The 21,916-nt window shown below is 37.2% G+C and overlaps 1 protein-coding gene and 1 long non-coding RNA gene across 5 annotated transcripts in view; one reads left to right on the top strand and one right to left on the bottom strand.

The window, feature by feature from the left end:
- Positions 1 to 21,916, top strand: part of thsd7ba (thrombospondin, type I, domain containing 7Ba) — a 402,275-nt gene that overhangs the window by 161,989 nt on the left and 218,370 nt on the right. The gene's annotated exons all lie outside the window — the stretch shown is intronic.
- Positions 4,773 to 6,774, bottom strand: LOC141376076 (uncharacterized). The gene is made up of 2 exons (XR_012385185.1): positions 6,053 to 6,774; positions 4,773 to 5,217 (listed from the first exon to the last, which is right to left on the bottom strand). It is a non-coding gene; the product is annotated as an uncharacterized lncRNA (long non-coding RNA).

Below are 21,916 nucleotides of genomic sequence, written 5' to 3'. Positions count from 1 at the left end.
TTTTCAGTTGTAGAAGCTCTGCTGATGGCACAATTGTCACATTTATCATTTTGTAATCCTCACCTGGAATACATTTAGTGTTGTGGTCAATGTAGCAGCAGAGTTGTTTTTTTTTTCTAATAGTAAAAGAGCGGTGGTGATTTCAGTCTTCTTTTTTCACATTTATTACACAAAACAAGCCATGAACCAAACTAACCAGATATGAGGAGAATGACAAAGCAAACAAAAACAAACATATAAACACTGAAGGTGCAGTACGTATGTATGACAGTATGAACAAAGACACAGATACAAATTGTTAATTTAGTCATTCATTTTCCTTCAGCGTAGGCCCTTTTTTCCCCACAGCGGAATGAATTGCCAACTTATCCAGCATGTCTTTTACACAGCGGATGCCCTTTACTGGGAAAGTACTGGGTAACACCTATACACTCTTGCATTCACACACATACACACGCACGCACATGCACACGCACACACACACACAACGGTCAGTTTAGTTTATTCAATTCACCTATTCTGCATATCTTTGGACTGTGGAGAACTCGAACCAGCAACCTTTTTTAATCAAAGAAGCATCATAAATGAGTGCATTAAGTACAGTATATTATGTATGCATACAGTCAATACACACACACACATAAAAAGCAAATCTACACAAAACCAAAATATTTACATAAATATTTCAATATTTTAAATATATAATTCATTACATTCATACATACATACATACATACATACATACATACATATATATATATATATATATATATATATATATATATATATATATATATATATATATATATATATATATATATATATATATATATATATATATATACACACAAACACAAATATATTGTGTAAATGCAATTTTTTAATTGATTAATCATTACCCACCACTTAAAACATGAAACTAATGATTGGCTGTGTGATTTTCTGTAAAATTTTTCACAATTATCAATTCATGTGTGTAATATATGATGCCAACTTCATGTGCAGTGTATCATTGGAATGGGTGGAGCTACTCACGGTAACTCTCTGATTGGTGTAATTTTCTGCTATAAGTTTACAGGTCACACATTACAATAAGGTTCATCAGTTAATGTTAATTAATGCATTTACTAACATGAACAAATAATAAACAATACATATACTACCGTATTTGTTCATGTTAGTTAACGTTAGTTAAGGAAAATGCAGTTGTTCATTGTTAGTTCATGTTAACTCATGGTGCATTAACTAATGTTAACAAGCATGGACTTGGATGTTTTACAATGCATTAGTAAATGTTTAATTATGATTAATAAATGCTGTACATGTTTTGTTCATGATTAGTTCATGTTAATAAATACATTAACTTATGAACCTTATTGTAAAGTGTTACCAGTTTTTACTTCAAAAATCCAACAGCGAACCTCAATAGAAGTAAGACCTAGAAATAGAAATTGACTAATTTACTCATAATTTCTTTAGTGCTCTTTATTTTTAACTGTTTATTGTATTAATGTTTCTTGCAAATAACAAGTAACGATGCACAATCTAAAATAATTAGATATTTAGACAATCTAACATAAATCAGATATTTATTTATTATTATTATTTTTTTAATTGGCCTAATTTATTAAACACAGGCTGCATGAAATTATTTGTACCATGTGACCTCCAACCACACAATTAGTCTTGATGAATGGTTATATAGCCAAAATATATAGCATGGGTCAATATTATTGACTTTTATGACAAAAATCACATACAGGCAAATATTAAGTTAGAATTATGCACCATGAAGAAATTTAGTAAATTTCCTACAGTAAAGATATAAATGCCTTTTTTTATTGGTAATGTGCATTGCCAAGAACTTAATTTGGACAACCTTAAAGGCAATTTTCTCAGATTTTTATAAAAGCTCAGATTACAGATTTTGAAATAATTGTATTTCAGCTATATACTGTATTATATAAATTTTTGTAAATACACTGTATATACAAACATATTTTTCATTGTAATAAAGCATAATATTGTATGACTTATATAAAAAAGAACACTATTTGCCTATGCCATTAATGTATTGTATAGTAATGTGATTAAACCAAGTTTAATGTTTATGTGTTTGAACAATCATCACAGTGCATCACAATGTCAATGTCATGGTCTAAGAATTAGGGTTGGGCATCTAAGCTATAATGCCGATCCGATACGCATCTCGATACAAAGAATACGATCCGATATATTAGCGATACATTTGTGACATATTGCGATGCAACACGATACGATTCACACCCATATCACGATACGATGCGATATTTCAGCACTAACTAATTAGATCAAGTTTATGAGATGATGTGAAAGAGGATGCTGTGCCATTGAATGAGTTTGATTATTTATAAACCAAGCAAAACCAAGACTTTTTTTTACAAACTGGCTTTTCTCTCAGAGCCAGAGTGTCAGTTTACAGTAGAGGGCCATTTTAGAACCTATAGCACATATTATTTAAGTATTTTCAAGATAAACAGAATGTATAAGTGCAATATATATTAAAAAAATATGTATATATTTGCACTCTTTCAACATAAATAAAATTAGCATTGCACAACAAGAATTGTGATTTAACTTTTCAACTATGAAAACAAGTTTTACAAAGATATATTTTGCCACTGATTATTCAAAACTTAAGGTTGTGAACTAGCAGTGTTATGCTGCTTTGAAACATCACTGTCACTGTAAACAACAGGCTAATAAAAATATAACAAACCAGCAATCTTCTTGCTGTGAGGTGGTCAAACTACCCACTGTGCCACCGTGACACCCAATTATTTTTATCATTATTATTATTAATATTATTATTATTATAATTAAATAAAAATTAACAGGAGGAGGTGTTTAAAACCTTCGTTCTCCGTGACACTAGGCTGAATATCTTTGCAGATGAACAATGCAATAGCATTCGTTATTGGCGTAGAGCGAGCAGAACTGTTGCGCATGGAAAAAAAAAACTTACAATGCTTTTCTCACCACTTTTGGAGCTGGTTGAAGCAGTGCGAAAGCCGGGGATGCAGAAACACTGGAAGATGCTTTCACAACAACACCGTGGCGCCGCTTCAAGTGAGATATCAGATTAGTCATACTGCCCGCGTATTTTACAGATGCGCGGCACATTTTGCAAATTGCATCTGTCCTGTCATGTCGTCCATCCTTAAATCCGTAATGTTGCTTGCCATACTTTAGATTTAAAACTCAGTGGGGAATAAAATGTTTGTTTTGCTTCTCGCGCTTTCTGAGGGCGCTTCACTAGCTTCATCCGCACACCTGATACACTGAGTTGTAGTGTGTGCACATCCGCAAATCCGTTGCTAAGGCTTACTTTATGTAGGTCGATTAAATTATGCGCCAAAAACAGGTTGACAACACTTGTTAATAAATAAAAAATACATTCTATATTAAAAATATAAGCTGTATCTCGGAAAAATCGATGCATCTCGCAAAAACCGATGCATCTCGATTTGCTTCCAAAATTTCATTCATCCTCTGCTGCTCAACCGATGCACTCGCATCGTGAACGCGCATAACCGCGTATCGATACATATCGGTTAATCTTCCCATCCCTACTAAGAATATATCTGTAAATGATTCTTTATTTACAAATAGCTACTTGCACTGCAGGAGCTTTCAACAAAACTTTTTGGGTGTTTGTGCAGATACCTTACTTGCATATTTCAGTAATTGGTTCTAAAACAATGCAGAAATTACATCTATAAGAGTCTGTTCCCAGTGAGTTTTGCTACTTTAAATAGTTTGTTTTGAACTGCAGTAAAAGAGGAAGCCTTCCAGTGTCATTTCATCTTATAAACAAGGTCATTGTAGCATCTCTTGAATTCACAGTGTTGTCACAGTTACTTCTCTGTGTCTGACAGGGATTTCGATTGTGAGTCTTTAGAGGAACACATCAGCGTGGCACACAATCTTCATCTTAATCTCACTGCTGTCATGGAAATCTGCCCACTTGCATTTCAGTCTGATGAAGTATTTTCCCTGATTCAAAATGCTCTTGTGGATTTCCCACAGATTTGCGTTTATAGATGCTCACCCTCTGTGGATGAATTGTCTATAGATCGGAAGTGACAGTGTAAATGAATAAAAGTGTGTTTTTATCTTGAACGTACAGTTTGGGTCATTCAAATTTTCCCTCTTAGATTTGTGTCCTTGAGCTTCCTCTGTTATCATCCTCGCGTTAAGTTTTTCTTTAGCGCTTCCTCGACATCCGTGATGTGCACTAGCGGCGTTTCTGATAGCTTTAGAGAGGTGAGAGTGTATCGTCACTCAATTAGCCCTCAGTGCGCAGCTGTCTTGTGTCAAGAGTCATTTACACTACAGAAGATGTGCAATTACATGTGAGGAATAATATGAGTTTGACTGGACCTGTCAGTCACTGCTGTGCAAGCATATCCTTGCTCTCTGTCCACCAGCTAATATTTGGCAAGCAAATGAACTAAAGATAGGTTTGTCTGTGTATGAAGATATATTTGCAGCACTCAAAATAAATTGTAGCATTTGTTTTGTTATCTACATGTGTTCCCCAAGGATCTATTTTTGGGTCTATTGCTTTTTTCATTGCATCAAATATTTTTCTTCTGTTTGTTCCAACACTAACATCCAAATGTTTGTGGATGACACTGTTATCTATTTAGAAAGAAGAATGTCATATCTTGACTAGAACAAATTTCTTTCAGTTATTCCTTTTTTTTTTTTTTTTTTTTTTTTTTTTTTACAGAACCTAATTGCTAAAGTGCAGTGTCAGATGGTTTTGTTTAGGCAATAGGCTTCAAGTTATAATAATTGTTATAACTTATTCCAGACTTTCAAATGGTTAGTTCACCCAAAAATGTCAATTATGTTATTAATTACCTACCCTCATGTCATTCCAACCCCCTGAGACCTTTATCTTTGTTAATCTTTGGAATACAAATTTAGATCAAACTTAAGAACTCCTTCCTTCTCCTAGACAGCAATGCCTTTTTTACAGTTGAACCACTGAAGAAGCATGGGAAGTTTTGACAATGCTTCCTTCTCTGAACTTTGAATGTTTCAATTGTTATGTAGAGGTCGGAGGATAAGGGAGCTCTCTGATTCATTCTAAAACATATTACTAGCTTACTAACTAACTAACTAACTAACTAACTAACTAACTAACAAACTAACTAACTAACTAACTAACTAAATAAATAAATAAATAAATACAAGTGTCAGGGTTCTGCCACTCTGGTCTTGTAAATTCTTTTTTTGGTGGCAGAGCTCGGACACTACCCATGTCTGGTCCTGTTTCTGTCTCTGTGTGTTCGCGCGCGCCGTCGTGGGTGTACGCAGAGTGTGAGCGCTCCTGCTTGATGCGGCCGCGCGCGCGCTCTGCGTCACTCAGATGCGTGCACTCTTGTACTCGTGTTTGTGTTTTCGTCTGTCAGCAGCGTGGTGTTTCATTCCCAGCGTCTCAGTCTTGTTGGTTTCGGTTTTGGTCGGCGCTGGGATGAAGCATGCATGCTGCGTGTGTGAGTGCACGGTGAGTGTTTTCATTTATCGTGTGCTCGTGTCTTGCGTCTGTTGTCAAAGCACGTGGCTTGATGTTTACATTGTGGTCACGTGCTTTTGTCGTGTGCTTCAGTGTTGTGCTTGTCTTGTCATGAACATGCGGTTAATGAGTTCTCTCATTGGCCGCATGTTCTTGTCCTGTGTTATGTGAGTCTATTGTCTAGTCCCACCCTCCTTGTTAACTCATTATTAGTTTGTCATGTTCATCTGTTTGTGTCAATTTACTTTTGCTTTATAATCCCCCTCATGTCTTCAGTCCTTTGCCAGTTCGTCGTCGATACTCCCTCTGTGTTCCTGTTCCAGTCGTGTTTTGCCAGCCCAGCCAAGTTTGTCTTCTAGTTATGTTTTGTCCCCCCTTGGGGTAGTTTGTTTTGCCTTTTTGTTTTTACTTTATTATTAAAAAAACCCTTATTTGTTGCAATTGAGTCCTCGCTCCTTTTCCCCTCACCCGACCATGACAACAAACATACATTTAAGACCTGTTTAAGCATGTAGATTGACATTTGTTCTTCTTAAATGTTGTAAGGCATAACAGATTTATTAGCTCATTATAAGGAATTGATTCTTGAAGATTCCAATCACCTGATTCAACTCAGTTGAGTCAGACTGAATCAGATGAAAAGCTTTACACTTCATTTACCATTTGTCCCGCAAATAGAAGACCTCTTATTTTACCAATTTTGTTTACATTATTTCTGTAGCCAATGATAATAACAGTATTGGGTTAAATTTCAGCTGGGTAAAATCGACAGGTAAAGGCAATGACTTAAGCACGTAAACACAAACACAGTTCTTACAAAATGAAAACAAAGTTTTATTGAGCTACACTACGATCCATGAAACTAAATACTTAACAAACAAACAACAAACTAACGCACACACACATTCACACATACACATGGAGGGAATTCAGTTGATCCAAAATAAGTTGACAACCGTCCCAAATTAATTCTAGTTTTTATTACATAGAATCAAATATGAGAAAAAAAGCAGAGATTTGATTATCTTTAACTGCTTAAGATCAATTTGCACCAGATCAGCAAGAGACAACATTTGTTTGTGTTACTTGCAGGGCTGGACTGGGGCAAAAAATCAGCCCTGGCATTGTGGGCCAGAGCGGCCCACCACATTTAATCAAAATGCTATCTATCTATGCACATCCAATATGTTCATCAACTCCTATTTTATAAAACACAAAGGTCATATATATGAAATAAACCAATAAATAAATACAAACTTTAATCTCATTTTAATTTCTGTATACTGTCCATAAAGATATTTGTTAATTTCTAAAATTCTATTTATTCATTAATTTTCCTTCGCCTTAGTCCCTTATTCATCAGGGGTTGCCACAGTGGAATGAACTGCTAACTATTCCAGCATGTTTTATGCTGCAGATGCCCTTCCAGCCACAACCCAATATCGGAAATCACCCATACACACTCATTCACACACACTCATACACTACAGCCAATTTTGCTTATACAATACACTATTCACTCAACCTTTATTAAATACTAAACATAACAAAAACTGCCTGCTAATCCATGAGTAAATCTTCAAAGAGAACAGTATACTTTATAACCTTGATCATCCTGCTTGCTGTTTCACTATCTAAACAATGAAAACATAATATAAGTAAAATTTGTTTAATTTTGATATTATGATTAACAGACACAGACAGCCTCGTATAGCTACATATTTATATGAGCGTCATCTTCACTCTGCATATTTATAACAACACAGGGCTTATAGACAAATAGAACTGTCTCCTTTCATTTTCATTGAAAACAACGAACTTTACCCCACCTCTTTTGCAGAATATCTTTCGTTTCGAATATCGTTTTTATAATCAATAATGGCCATTATAACAGTATAACGTATAATAAATTAATTTTTTGTCCACCCCTGGTTACTTGCGCTTCTGCTGGTCTTTAGTTTCCCTCGCTGGCTGGCCTCAGGGAAACACGGCGCTCCTGATTGGTTGACTTGCTCATCAGTGGAGGTTGTTCTGGGTGACCAGGGTAGCAGACTCTGCTGAGAGTTGGTTAGCAGAAGGTCTTCTTGCAGTTTCAGCGGTCCCAAAATTGTATGAGGTAGCTTGGAAAGTTAGTGGTGACCCAATCGCATAGCCAATAGCAAGTCGAAAGGATGTAGAGAGAAGCAGATGTTATAAGACAAATACTGTTTGTACTACTAGTTTTTCTTGTACACCAATGTAATGCAACTGGCACCAGCTTTCATTTAGTATCAGACATCATACATTTAAATACATAGAAGGTTTCATCTTTTATAAGGGTTAATATACATTGATTAACTTGCCTAGTTACAATAGTTGCAATAAGCACATGGTATGTGAGAAAAATTATGGCATATTACTCAAAGAAACACCTGCCTTAATTGTAAAACTTCAAGTGATTGTCTTTCATTCAAATGTATTCATTCCAGAGATCCTTTGTCTCTACAAAAGTGAGCATCCAACAGGATGTACAAGAGGATGGGCACCTGACCCAGGAGTCATGCAAAAGAGTCTAGTGAGGCAATTAGTATAGTTTCCTGTTGATAGGCTTCTAATGCACCATTGTTGGTTGATTAAATCATGGTCAAATTTGGGAAAGTTTCCCCAAAACATCTTCAGACAAAGTGTACAACTACAGAAACTGGGCTATATTTACTACATTATTCATTTGAATCTTTTTAAAACATTCAGCATTCATGATCAGATCCAGTAGTTTGTAGATGGTAAATGTCTTTTTGCATAATGAATTGGTACGCATGCTTTATTGGATATCAAAAGTTATAGGCATGTGAGTAGCATGCATGCATGTGTCATTATGCAACATGAAGCTTACGCTCCAGACTGTTTGCTGAGAGTAAAATAAAACTTTAAGTTTTAAAAAAATAATGTGACTGTTTCTGAGTTTCTTTCTAAATGTTGGTAATGAAAGAAATAGATGATCATAATTATTGTGGTTAATGTTGTCTCCAAATTCTCATTGATTGTGAAAATGAAAGAGCATTTCTCGGGTGGCTCTGCAGTAGAATAAGTAGGAAGCTCCATCGTTTGACTGCATGTCAAACAGGATCTGATGCAACAGCTGGTATCACTCTCCATTTCAAAAGAAACTGCTCCGTCAGTACTGTTAATAATCGCATGGATGATGAATAATTAATATTCATCCTCCATTGCAACTGTCCAGTCTTTTCAGCAGCGTGGCAGACTAAAACAAAACAGGCAAACACAAGTGCCCATGTGTTTGCTTTCACATTTGCATGAAATCGTTCAGTTCTCTGACACTGGATACAGGATTTGACTCGCTCAGTTTATGAATACTGCAAAATAAATCAGTTAAACTGGTTCTTTGAAGGTTTCTTTAAACTGATGTTTTTTGAGATTACATTTATTCCGTAATAATATTAAATAGCCACTATTATGCTTTCATTTCTTTTTTTTTTTCTTCTTTTGGATATTTCCTTTCATGTAATGGAGCCGTTTGTGAGTATTAAAAAAGCTGAGTTTCAGAGATCAAAGTGCACAATAAATGGAGTTATTGTTTGCCTAATGAAAAAATGATTTTTTATTTATTTTTTTTTAAATGAACCGTCAGTAATTCCAGTCTTACTTTCTGTATAAACCTTTGTAGGTTTGTAACCATTTAGCAAAATGACAGAATACTGTATGGTCTTAGTTGGCTGCATGCAAACAATGGCTGTTTTTTTAATGGGGTGGTCCATAATGTAATTTTAAGGCTTGGTTGTGTTTATAAGATGCAAAGCAACGTGTGCTCATGTTTCACAAAAAAAAAAAAATCGCATTATTTTTTCATATATCTCACTTTGATTATACACAGCTATTCAGCTAACATGAAAATGACTGTCTAATTTCCTAGTTCCTCTGAAAGGCCCGCTCTTAAGTGACTCTAATTGGTCATCGTCATGATGTGCTGCTATTCCAGGTTCGGCTCCACGTTACGCCTTAACAGCACGTGCTTTTCTGCTGTGTAAACCTCAGTCAACCTCTCTACAAGTCTGTAACGAATAAAAATGGGGTGCGGCTCCTTTAAGAGTTTGCTATTGTGTGTGCGAAGTGAAGGTTGTCTGCCTCTGTGTGTGTGAATGTGTGAACTTTCTGTAAGAAGCGCATGTGCGCGGGACTTTCTTTTTCTTTTTCTCTGATGCTCGGATTAGGTTATTTTCTGTAATATATCGTGACAGAAGAATAAAGCACAAGATGTTGGATGCTACCTGTTGAGCCTTGATTTATTATTCTGCTGAGACCACGAGTCAGGTAAGCTAACCTGTATTTTTTTTAACTCTATGCGTTACACAACGGCTTTCACGTGTATCCGGAATATGCAGGTGTAAGTAATATGAATCATCCACATAACTTTTGCGACTTCATTATCTGAGATGTGAAACACATGGAAAAGCTGCCTGAAGACAATCAGTGCAGTCCCGTGCGCGCACACATAAGAGACACGAACGTGGATGTGGAGTGTGTGTGTGTGTGTTTACAGCAGTTTGACTGATAAATATGAATTTGTAGCTTAATCATTTGCCCGCAAAGCAGCATTTCCCATTGTTTACATGGTTGCTACAACATATTGTTAACACTAGACACTGTACATGTCACTATCAATTTTAACTAATGGAAACATTATATTGTATATCACAGCTTCTTCTGAGGAGATTTTAGCCGAATCCAGCACTGAACTGGGAGAGATTCTGGAGCTGTTTTGTCAAATCATGCTTACTGTGAATTTTATAATTCTCTGGAACATAATTATTATTAAACAGTAAGCACTTCTGTCTTTGTGTCGTGTTCTTTGGAAGGCCAAATACAGAAACAGACGAAGCTCTGTGAAAACAGCCGTGTTTAGACGCATTTTTAGCTTCATCTCTGTTACAGCACCTCTGGCCAAGGTCCTTACCTGCATGCGCAGTTTGGATGCGCAGTAACAAACTTTTGTGATCTCACAGGGGGCGGAAGTATTTTTTGTAGTCCCCAAAATCCGTTAATTGTAGGCTTTGCTAAGCTAATTCTGTAAAAACCAAGGTCTCCCTTTGCATTGAACTTAGAACTTTTTACATTCAGAGATGTTGTTTATGTTCACAAAGTTACATTACACATCAACTAAAGTTTAAAATATGATATCATAGTAGACCACCCCTTTAATTCCAAGAACACAGAGAAAGGACTTGCGTTCTTGTGAAGACTGGTCTTGGCAGGTCACCTTGGAAGAACAAACTTGGGAAGCCACAAGAACAGAGAATGCGTCCTGTTGAGAAATGAGATGCTGCGTTCTTTTTGATGGGCACATGACCTTCACATATTTTTAACGAAAAAATATTTATACAAAAATCTTACTAATATACTTGCACAACACAAGTAAAACAGATTTTATTATGAATTTTAGCAAATAAATACACCTAATGTGTTTATCTGTTTAAGATTTTCATATTAATGTTTACTTTCACAGTTTCAATTAGGGAAACTCCTGAGATTAATAAGTTATATCTCTGAACTTTAATAATAAGTGAAGTTTATTTATGAACTAGTTTCGAGAGGATCACGTGATTATGATTGAACATGGTTGGTTCTGCATTAGCTATGTATGATCCGCCAATCAGGCCAGTCCAAACCCACTATAAAGAGCCAGGGTTTCTCACTACAGCCATCTTCAATTTGAAGAATCAATCGCCAGCATGCAAAAGCTTTGCGAGCAACTCAACTACTACTACTACTACTACTACTACTATTACTACTTTTACTATTACTACGACTACTTCTTCTACTACAGCTACAGCAACAGCTAAAGCAACAGCTAAAGCTACAACAATAGAAACAACGACAACAGCAACAATATAAACTACTACTACTACCACTTTATCTTCAACAACAACAACAAAAAAACAACTACATCTACAACATTTACAAATACTACCTCATCAAAATGGACATCAACAACAACAACAACAACAATGGCAAAAGTCCCAGCAATAACATCAATAATCTAGGGGTCCGTTCTTCGTACCTCGCTTAAATGATCTAAGATGATTTGACAGATCCTGGATCTTTTAATCTTGATAACTGATCTCTCGCTAATTTGATTCTTCAAACAAGTTCGCGAATCAGATTAGAATGTCTGGATGAACTGATCTGAGATCGCTGCGTGTGTTGTGAAGGACAGATCTATCGATCCTCGAAATCATGATCAGCTATGCAACGATTGGCTGACGGCACAGCTGCGTAATGACATCATCTGATTAATATTCAATTATCCATGTGAGCAAAATTACGTTAAATTAGCAGAAACGGTTTGTTAAATATGACACGCAATAACCTTCCACATTTGTTGTGAGCTGCAGGCTTTACACTTCCATGTGTCAAGAGTATTCATTATGTATTTTAGTGCATATCAGTGTATTTAGTTCCACATTTAGAAAAATATTTGCTTTATTATAATAGTCGTTTTTTTAATCGGTGTAAAGAATAATTGGTTGTTTACAAAAGCATTTTGATATTGGTAAAGGCGTCTGCAACTTTTGTGTAGCATCAAATCACTATTAACTGTCAAAACATGTTTATGATTGCATTAATGTATTATTGCTTTTAAAAAGTCACATATTGTGCATTTCTATTATACACAATTTGTACTAAGCAATCTAAAAAGTTCATATCAATAGGTTTTCTCTTTGCACCACAAGGTGACCGTCTTTGTACTTTCATTTCGATGGTACAGATTGCATAAGTTTTATTAATATGTATAACTTTATTTATTTTATTAATGACTATAACTTTATATATATATATATATAGTTAAAAAATATGTACCATTTTCCCAAGTGTATATAACCACTACTGTAAGAAAATATTAGAATTCAGAACATACTTTCTGTATTATCTTTGCTTGAACTGAGCCGATCTAATCCTGTTTATATGAATTGAACCTGCTCCCGATCAGGTTTGACCTAGCAGAACTGTTGCTATGACAACAACTCTCGGATCAGCTTTGAAGAACGAAACGATCCTGGATCGTGTCAAATCGTCAATATCCAAATCCAGCTAATTGAGTAATCCACGTACGAAGAACGGACCCCAGAGGACAATAATCCAGATCAACTCACCTTCTCAGAAGAGCCTGCGGCACCTAAACTCCCCACGACAATGCAAAGCTCCCAAACAGAGCCACATACTCACAAAAACTTTGCGTACGCCAGGTTTCACGCTCAGAATCGCTCACGTTTGGATTTACTAACAATGAACTAAACGTGGGAATGTGCGCAGCTTCACGGCAGCTTTCTGGCTGGCGTACGCACATTTTTTGTGCGTGTCTGTTTTATTTCCATTGGCGACTCCTAGAGGCAGTTGTGTTAAATTCCTCTCTACAAAGTGTCTGAGCCTTGCAATGGCATCTGTATGAGATGGGTTCATCTAGCAGGTATATAAGGTTTCCATACCATACAGTTGACCAGCTAAACATTAAAGCACAATTTGCAGCAGTCGCCTGTTTTCCCAATGTAATCTGAGCGATCTACTGCACGCACATTGCTATAAAGACACTATCTGAAGATTAATTTGCATGCGTGAATCAGAAACATTTCCATTCAATAAATGTGCAAATAAAATATGATGCACAAACTTATTGATGGTTCCTACTTGTCTTTCTTGTGATAAATAGTGGGCAAAATCTGATATGTAGCGGGGAAAAAAAGAAGAAAGAGTTCATCAGACGCTGGATTCGAGCCGAGTTTATGCTAGAACGTGTCAATACATGATCACATGCATCTTACGAGCTGCGCCACTGAGACTGTTAAAGGTACTGCAACATTTTACAGATATAAACCACACTATTTCTTTTTTTAATGCACTCAGTGCGATGTTCCGACCCAACTGTGATAACCGCATCAGCTAAACTCTCCCACTCTATTTTTTTCTTTTGTTGTTAATTCCGGAGAACAAACTTGCAAATAACACCGCTTTTCTCAGGTCTACCTCCGAAAGCAGCACCTCCAATTCACATTCTGTTCAAAGTTTCTCTTTTTGCTTGCTTTTGCCATTGCTTTTTCGTTGGGTTTTACCATTAGCATAGTCATTAGCATATTCATACGGGGGAGGAGGCAGGGAGGGGTTTTGTGCTCGTGCATGTTGCGCTCAGTTTCACGTTCATTCGGATGTACAAAAGAATATGCGTGAAATTAGGCGTACGCAGTGTTTCATATATCTGATTTTTTTTCTGCGTACACACATTTACAGCTTTGTGCGTACGCAATGTTTTAGTAAGATTTCCACGCAAGTCTTCGTACATGAAGCCCCAGATCTCCTTCTCCACTCACATCCAGACATTTAGTCACGTCTCCTACCTCATCATACGCATCTGCTTCCTCCTTTGTCAGCCAACCCAAAAGAATCACTGTAACAGAATCCCGCAAACATCTTGCAGATCGCTGCATTTACGTCCCAAGGACCCTCAATAAACCGGAACTGCTCAAACTTTATTCCAACGCCACTTTAGAACTCCACACAGACCTCATCACAGTCCTGTCACCAATTTCACCATCCGCAATAGAACATCAGGTGGATTGCGGCGAATTCATCTTCACTTTAAAACAGTCATCCAACAGTTGCGCATTCTATCACTAGCTGAGTTTACAATGGAATTTGCATGATACACAGACATAATCTGCGAGTTAAACGACTACATGGCTATCATAGCCGAGCTCATGCTCTCCTACAGGGGTACACATTTTTACACTTACCATAAATTATTTGTCTGTTAAATGTGCAATTCAGATAACTCAATGGAATCAAAGTCCGTACTTGGGGGCCGTGGACTTTGATCTCCATTATCGGGTCTTTTTAGGATGCTGCAATCTTGCCTGCACAGTCTGCCGCTCCAGTCTTTACGTCACTACCTCCTGCCCTTTCATCTCTCCCTCCACAAAAGCAGATCAGACCCCGAAATTCACTAGTTACATCCCTTGCCCGTCCAATTTCAGTATTCCTCCTCATCTCCCTCCTTCTTCTCTCCGGTTCTCTCCTACCATTAACATCTGCAATAATTTTAACATTGGTAGATGCCATAAAAACCGTTGCAAATACCTGCATGTCTGTTTTTTTCTGCGGTGGACCACACACAAAACTAATTTGCCTGATCTTTAAATCATTCATTCATTCAATTTCTTGTTGGCTTAGTCCCTTTATTAATCCGGGGTCGACACAGCGGAATGAACCGCCAATTTATCCAGCACATTTTTATGCAGAGGATGCCCTTCCAGCGGCAACCCATCTCTGGGAAACATCCACACACACACACTCATACACTCTACGGACAATTTAGCCTACCCAATTCACCTGTACCACATGTCTTTGGACTGTGAGGGAAACCAGAGCACACGGAGGAAACCCACTCGAACGCAGGGAGAACATGCAAACTCCACACAGAAATGTCAACTAAGCCGAGGCTCGAACCAGCGTCCCAGCGACCTTCTTGCTGTGAGACGACAACACTACCTACTGCGCCACTGCGTCGCCACCTTTAAATCAAGTAATAAAAAAATATTAAAACTACCTGTCGACTCCAGTGAATATTCCTCAGCTCAAACGCAAACTCCTCTCTATTCTCGGTCACTTAAATTTTGCCATGCGTATCCTCCCCCAAGGTTGTCCATTTAATACGCACCTCATTCAACTCTACACCACAGTTCTTGGCTTAAAAGACACAATCCTTCTCTCTAAACCCAGTCACGACAAAATCAGCTTATGGATATCTTTCCTTAAGCAATGGAACGACTTTTCCTTTTTCTACAGCAATCTTATAGCATCACCGGTAGATATTAAATTATTCACTGACACCGCCCCCTCAGTCGGTTTCAGGGGAATTTACCAGGGCCGTTGGATTGCGTCCTCCTGGCCACCCCAAATGCAAGAAATACCACAAAACGAACGATCATCTGTACTTTTTAAATTTTATCCCATCGTCGCCGTGGCCATCCTGTGGGGTGACGAGTGGTCCACCTCCAGCATTATCATACACAGCAAAAACGAGGCTACAGTACAATGCATTAAAAAAGGGTGCTTGCACTCATCGTCAATCATGCCCTTATTAAGACGTCTCAATTGGACAGCAGCCACAAAACAATTCATTATAACTGCTGAACATGTACCAGGTTGCAAAAATCTAATTGCTTACTCTGTCTCGTTTTTTTTTTGAGAACTTTTGGCTATTGGCACTAGAGGCGGACCCTCATCCAAGTCCTGTTTCTTACTATTCAGAGATGACATTGCCATAAACCACCCACTACACTACCTCAGAGAATCCTCCATTTCTCTCATCCTTCAGGCAGTCGCTCCTAGTACTCTCCTGTCATATTTCCCTGCGTGGAGCTCTTTCAAACACTTTCACCCTGTATAAAACATTTTTTCCAGACTTTTCCCTCCCCTCTATCACCTCATTCCTTGCTCATTTACACGTTTCAAAAAATATACAAGCTAGTTCAATTCGAAGCTACCCAAGTGGAATCCCATTTTTTCACAAATTGATGCACGGGTCTCCTACGGATGCCATTTCAAATTCTCAAACCTCCCTCCTTATCAAAAGCATACAACCCTCAGCACTGCCAAAGCAGTTAAAACGCTTCGGCAAAAGTGTATTTTTTACCTTTTACTATTAAATTCCATCACACCTCTGCACAACAGAGACGCTCCGCTGAGCTTCATTCCCCTCTGCACCACTGCCGCAGCAGTGATGCTCTGCCTGAGCTCAAATCCACTTCCATATTTTTAATACTAATACACTATTCAGCTCTTCCACAGTAGTTAAAATACCTCTGTGGACACATAGTTACTCTTCAATAATTCCATGTTACTGATTTTCAACAAATGTCTGCAGCAGCAAAGACACTCTGCAGATCTTTAGAGCTACATTTCACCACTTCCATAGTAAGCCTCTCTTACAGAACTCATACATGCTTCTACACGCATACATGGGACTCCTGCCCGATCCTTGCAATTAATACTGCCCCAGGAGCACACATAGTTGTACATATTCCGTCTGCCAGTACACCACTCTAGTAGCAATGACCACTCTTATCTCAACATTTACAACCGCACTAGTCTCATTTTGCTCCTATAAGCCTTTTCTAGTACCATCTTTTTTAACACTTTATACCTAGCAGCCAGATATTGCATTAATCTTTATTGCCTTTTGTTTTTTTTTCAAATATGGCCAGCATGCCAAACTAGCTTAAGATCAATCATCTGCTAAGTGTGAACTCTTGAAATCTATATAAAATGCTGTGCTTCCCACTTCCTTTATTCATTTGCAATGACTTCTGAGACTTCTTCTTTCTGTTCTTGTGGTCTTGAGTTTTGGAACTGAACTTTGACAGTTAATGATGACGTTACACGAGAACACAAGGACACAAGATCGCTGAAGAACACATATTGAGAAACAGCCAATGTCTCCTTTGACCTCAAACACTGTTAGTTTGGCTGAGGCCTGGAAGACAATTCTTTTCTTTTCTTTTCTTTTTTTTTTTTTTTTTTTTTTGATGTTACTGAGCACACTTCCAAAATTATACAATTGACAAATATCACTCTGTTTAGGAAATCTATGATGTGTAATTCAGTTATGGACATTGGTTTTTAACACCCTGTAAGTGGTAGACCAATCACAATAGGCTGGAGCATCTAACTGGTCTGAGCAGAGTAGGGGGTTTAAAGAGACTCTGCTTTAACAAACCAATTCAGACACAGTGAATGGGATGAGATGAGATGATCCTAGAGCAGGGGTTCCCCAAACCCCATAACCTGAACCTTCCTTTGCCTTGATGTACATGCTCTCGTGTTCTGTTTTGTCATCTATTTATTAAGTGACAGTGTGTACATTTAAAAAAAAAAATCTAATTAATTTACAACATTTAATTGAAACATTTAATTTCAGTCAGCTTTTTTTGTAGCTCAATAATACAACAAACAAATAAATGGTTAAATTAAAATGGAAATGAGGATTTCTGTTAAAGCCATTTAACCCATCCCAGATTTTCCCTCTGGCTGGCCAAATCAAAGTAGACAAAGGGCCAACTTTGGCCCACAGGCTCTATAGTTAGGTCGTTTCTGTCTTAGATAGCATTTTATGTAAATTAAATATATAAATCTATTGGATTGACCTTCAAAACCAAATAGGAAACCTTTAAAACTGAATAATTAGTCACTTTAATAACCCAACTGGTCTACCCATTGTACTGTTAAAAAAAAAAAATAAATAAATAAATAAATAAATAATATACAGAAAAAAAGGATTTAAGTAATAGTCTAGCTACAAATATAATTGCATTGTAGCATGGCTTTGTGTGATAATGTGTACTTATTTTGATTTATTTTTACTATTATTATTATTGTTATTATTATTATTATTAATTAAGATGTGACACAGTGGCTTGGTTATCAAGAAGGTCGCTGGTTCGAGTCCCAGCTTGGTCAGTTGGCATTCATGTGTGCGGGTTGCATGTTCTCCCAGTGATCACGCGGGTTTCCTTCGGGTGCTCTGATTTCCCCCACAGTCCAAAGGCATACGCTATAGGTAAATTGAATTAACTAATTTGGCCGTATTGTGTATGTGTGTGAATGAGTGTGCATGGATGTTTCCCAGTACTGGGTTGATGCTGTATGTAAGATCATCCACTATTTAAAACATATGCTGGATAAGTCGGTGGTTCATTCCACTGTGGTGACACCTGATGAATAAAGGAACTAAGCTAAAGGAAAATAAATTAATATATGAATCATGATATTAATTGTACATATTTTAAGGGTCTATCTGGTTCAGCTGATCTAAAATGATATCATATTTTCATGCTTTTGATAAACTGTTTACATAATTTGTTGTTTAATTGCATGTAGTTTATTCATGGTTTGTAAATAATCTAAATCCTTTTAAGCAGAGTAATTGTAATATTGCACTTAAATCATCTGAACATCACAGTTCTGGATGTGAGCTTTCCCTGGATTTGATTTTAGCCCTTTGGGTTTGCATTATAATCATAAGCTGTCACTCATGCAAGAGCCTACTGACTTTGTGAATGTACATTTACACTGGAGCAGAACTTCAGCACTTTATACTTGAACTTTCTGACAGACCTGGCAAGAGGAAGGAGAGACAGAAAAAAGTGCAATCTAAAAGATGTTACCGTTAACAGTTCTTGCGTGCACTTCACCTCCAACATCTGGAGTGTTAACTGTACCTCCATCTGGCTGGATGAGACAGAAATGTTTGTGTTGAGCAGATGAGTGCATGTTGCTCCGCAGATGACTGAGCTCCACTCAATTATTAAGTAATTAAACATCAGTCATCAATAGCTTTCATCAGTCCAAACAGACACCTGGATGAAATTAAGAGCAGTAAAAGATGGATGGACTACAAGTTTATAACCACATGAGGTGCCGTATATACCAATTCAATAATTAAGCACTCGCTAGACTGAATAAATTAAACGTGACAGGATTCAGCATGGAGATGCAGTCATGAATAATTTAGTACCTCGGATAACAGTTAATTTCAAGCCTCACAATAATTTGCATATTGATGGAAATTTGTCTAACTTTTTTTTCCGTTTGTTTGTTTTAGCCATACGAGAAAAGTGGAGGAATTCATCTAAACAGCTGGAAATGAAAGTCAAGGCATAGGGAACAAATTTATCAGGGAAATAACTTAAAAAATGAAATAACATACTGATCAAATGTGCACAGAGCCATTTGCTGAGGCTAGTGTTTAAAGGCCGTGGCGGATCTAGAAGGTGGCCAGGGGGACCAGTGGCCGCTTGTCAGCAAGCTTGACCCCCTTCTGGCCCCTGGACATTTGGAATTGCAAAAAAATGGAACTGAAAACTGCATTTTTGCAAAAAAAAAAAAAAACAAAAAAAAAAAACAATTAATTTTGTTCTTAATTACAGTGTACAACATGTACAATTTCATGTTAGTGAAGTTTAAAGAACCTCTGTTTTGTACATGTGCATTAACCAATTGGACAAAGCAAGAAACTACAGTACACTATAAAACCCAAAAGGTTAAGGTAACTCAAACCATTTCAAGAGTTCACACTTTGCTCATGATTTATACATAGCTTGTTTGGCATGCTGTCCCAGGAGAGAGCCCTGAGCTCAAGGGATCCTCCAGCCCAGGGCTCCCCCTCTTTTGCAGGGCGAGTGGAGACTGAGCTCAGGTCTATCTCAAACACCCCTGCTGCTGAGGCCAAGGCGAACTTCCTGAGAGTAAGACATTATAAAAAAGGTTTAGGCTTATTTTATCTATAATATAGAGCACATTTGGATGGTGGGAGGAAACCGGTGAACCCGGGGGAAACCCACGCAGAAACGGGGAGAACATGCAAACTCCACACAGAAATACTAGATGGCTCAGCGAGGACCCAACACCATTGGTATTCTTGCTGTGAGGCAACAGTGCTAGTCACCTGGCCACCGTGCCACCCATTCTGGATAAAGGAGGAAGAAGGGGAGGAGGGGGGTTTCTTCCAGACGAAGATAGTTGTAGAAAGGAAATGAGGATATATATAGTGATTTGGGATCCTTTGATTGGAGGATCATAATTAGCTAATGTGGACCAGCTGGGTCAATCATGAGCACATGCTCCTCTCGAAATTAGTTTAAAATTAAACTTCACTTGAGGAAATTGCAACAAACCATTTAAGTTCAAAAACTAGTCCTAATAAGTACTGTAAACTTAATCCATTTGAGTGAATGAAACAATTTGAGCACAGTAAAACCCAATAAATGAAGAGAACTCTAACAGAGTACTATAACATAAAAAAATAAAAATAAGTTAAGGCAACTTAAACCTTTTAAGGTAACCGATTGCTACAAACCATTTGACTTAAAAACTAATCTATGAGTACTGTGAGCTTATTCCATTTAAGATGAAGTAATGAGGTATTTAATTAACTCATAACCTTCAACACTGAGTTGAACTGTTCATCAAGGATTTACCGTTGGATCCAATCTCACTATTGTTGTTAAACGTGATATTTAATTCATTTTGTTGTCTATACCTAACAACATATTCCGCGACTTTGGTCTTTAAATCCATTACTTGTTCTAAGGTAACATGTTTTGGCTGAGCACAAAGATTAGTTAATAATTAATGTACCCATGTACATTCTGCATATTGACTGATGGCTTGCATTTATTTCCTATAATGTATGAAATTAATGTACGTTATACTTTTATAATGGCCCTTATTGATTATTAAAACTGATGTTCAGCAAAAGAGAAGATGTTTCGTATTTTCAATAAAAAATTAAAGGAGGCAGTAATGTTATAGGCTCCGTTTTGTTATAAATATGCATACAGGAAAGATGATGGTCATATATGCAGCACAACGACTCAACAGTTCTGCTGTCTGTTGTTAATATTAAAATGAAAATAGCAGTTCCTTACATCATGTTTTCATATTATTGTTAAGATAGTAAAACAACACACGTATCCAGGATGATGTGAATAGGGTTATAAAGTACACTGTTCCCGTTAAAGATTTACCCGCCATGTCCTCGGGAGTCTGTTACAAGGAGAGGATGCAGGACTGAACTGTGCGTAAGCTACTTATATTGAGGAAAAGTCCCTATGAGAGAGGCGAATGTGTGCAGCCCCACCTCCGTTTCTAGATGTCTTTGCTTTCCCCCATCCACATTGAGATGGAGCAGCAGCGTTTTAGAACGAAAACGGCTTCTCCAGCATTTTCCAAAATGCTCCGTTTTCGGCACTCGAAAGCTCCTGCGTAGTGTGGATGGATGGCATAACCGTAGCAAAACTTATGCATTTTAAAACGAAAACACATTAGTGTAAATGGGGCCTTAGACTGCTTAATATCTGTTGATACTGCAGCTAAACAGACATTTAACTGACTATATATATATAAAAAAAAATTACAAGCACATGTCAACGTATGTACAATAACCCTAACCCCAACTCTAATACCAACCTAACAATCTACTGATAATCTAATGAGAGTTAGTTGCCATGTAGATGTGAACCTCACTTTTTGTGTGAAACTGTTTAGTTTTACCATTTTTAATTCATTTAGCTGATCTCCGAGTTTAGCGGGAGCACATTTAGCTTTGCATAAATCATTTAGTCGGATTAGACCATTAGCATCACGCTCAACAAAAATGTAATAAAAGAGTTTTGATAAATTTCCTATTTAAAGATTTACTCTTCTGTATTTACATCATCTACTTAGATCGACAGAAAATGAAAGTTGCCATTTTCTAGATTGATATGTCTAGGAACTGTACTGTCCTTTTGAGATGATGATGAT

This window comes from Danio rerio, chromosome 9 (genome assembly GCF_049306965.1).
Source record: "Danio rerio strain Tuebingen ecotype United States chromosome 9, GRCz12tu, whole genome shotgun sequence".
Taxonomy (NCBI): domain Eukaryota; kingdom Metazoa; phylum Chordata; class Actinopteri; order Cypriniformes; family Danionidae; genus Danio; species Danio rerio.
This window is presented reverse-complemented; position numbering and strand designations above follow the sequence as displayed.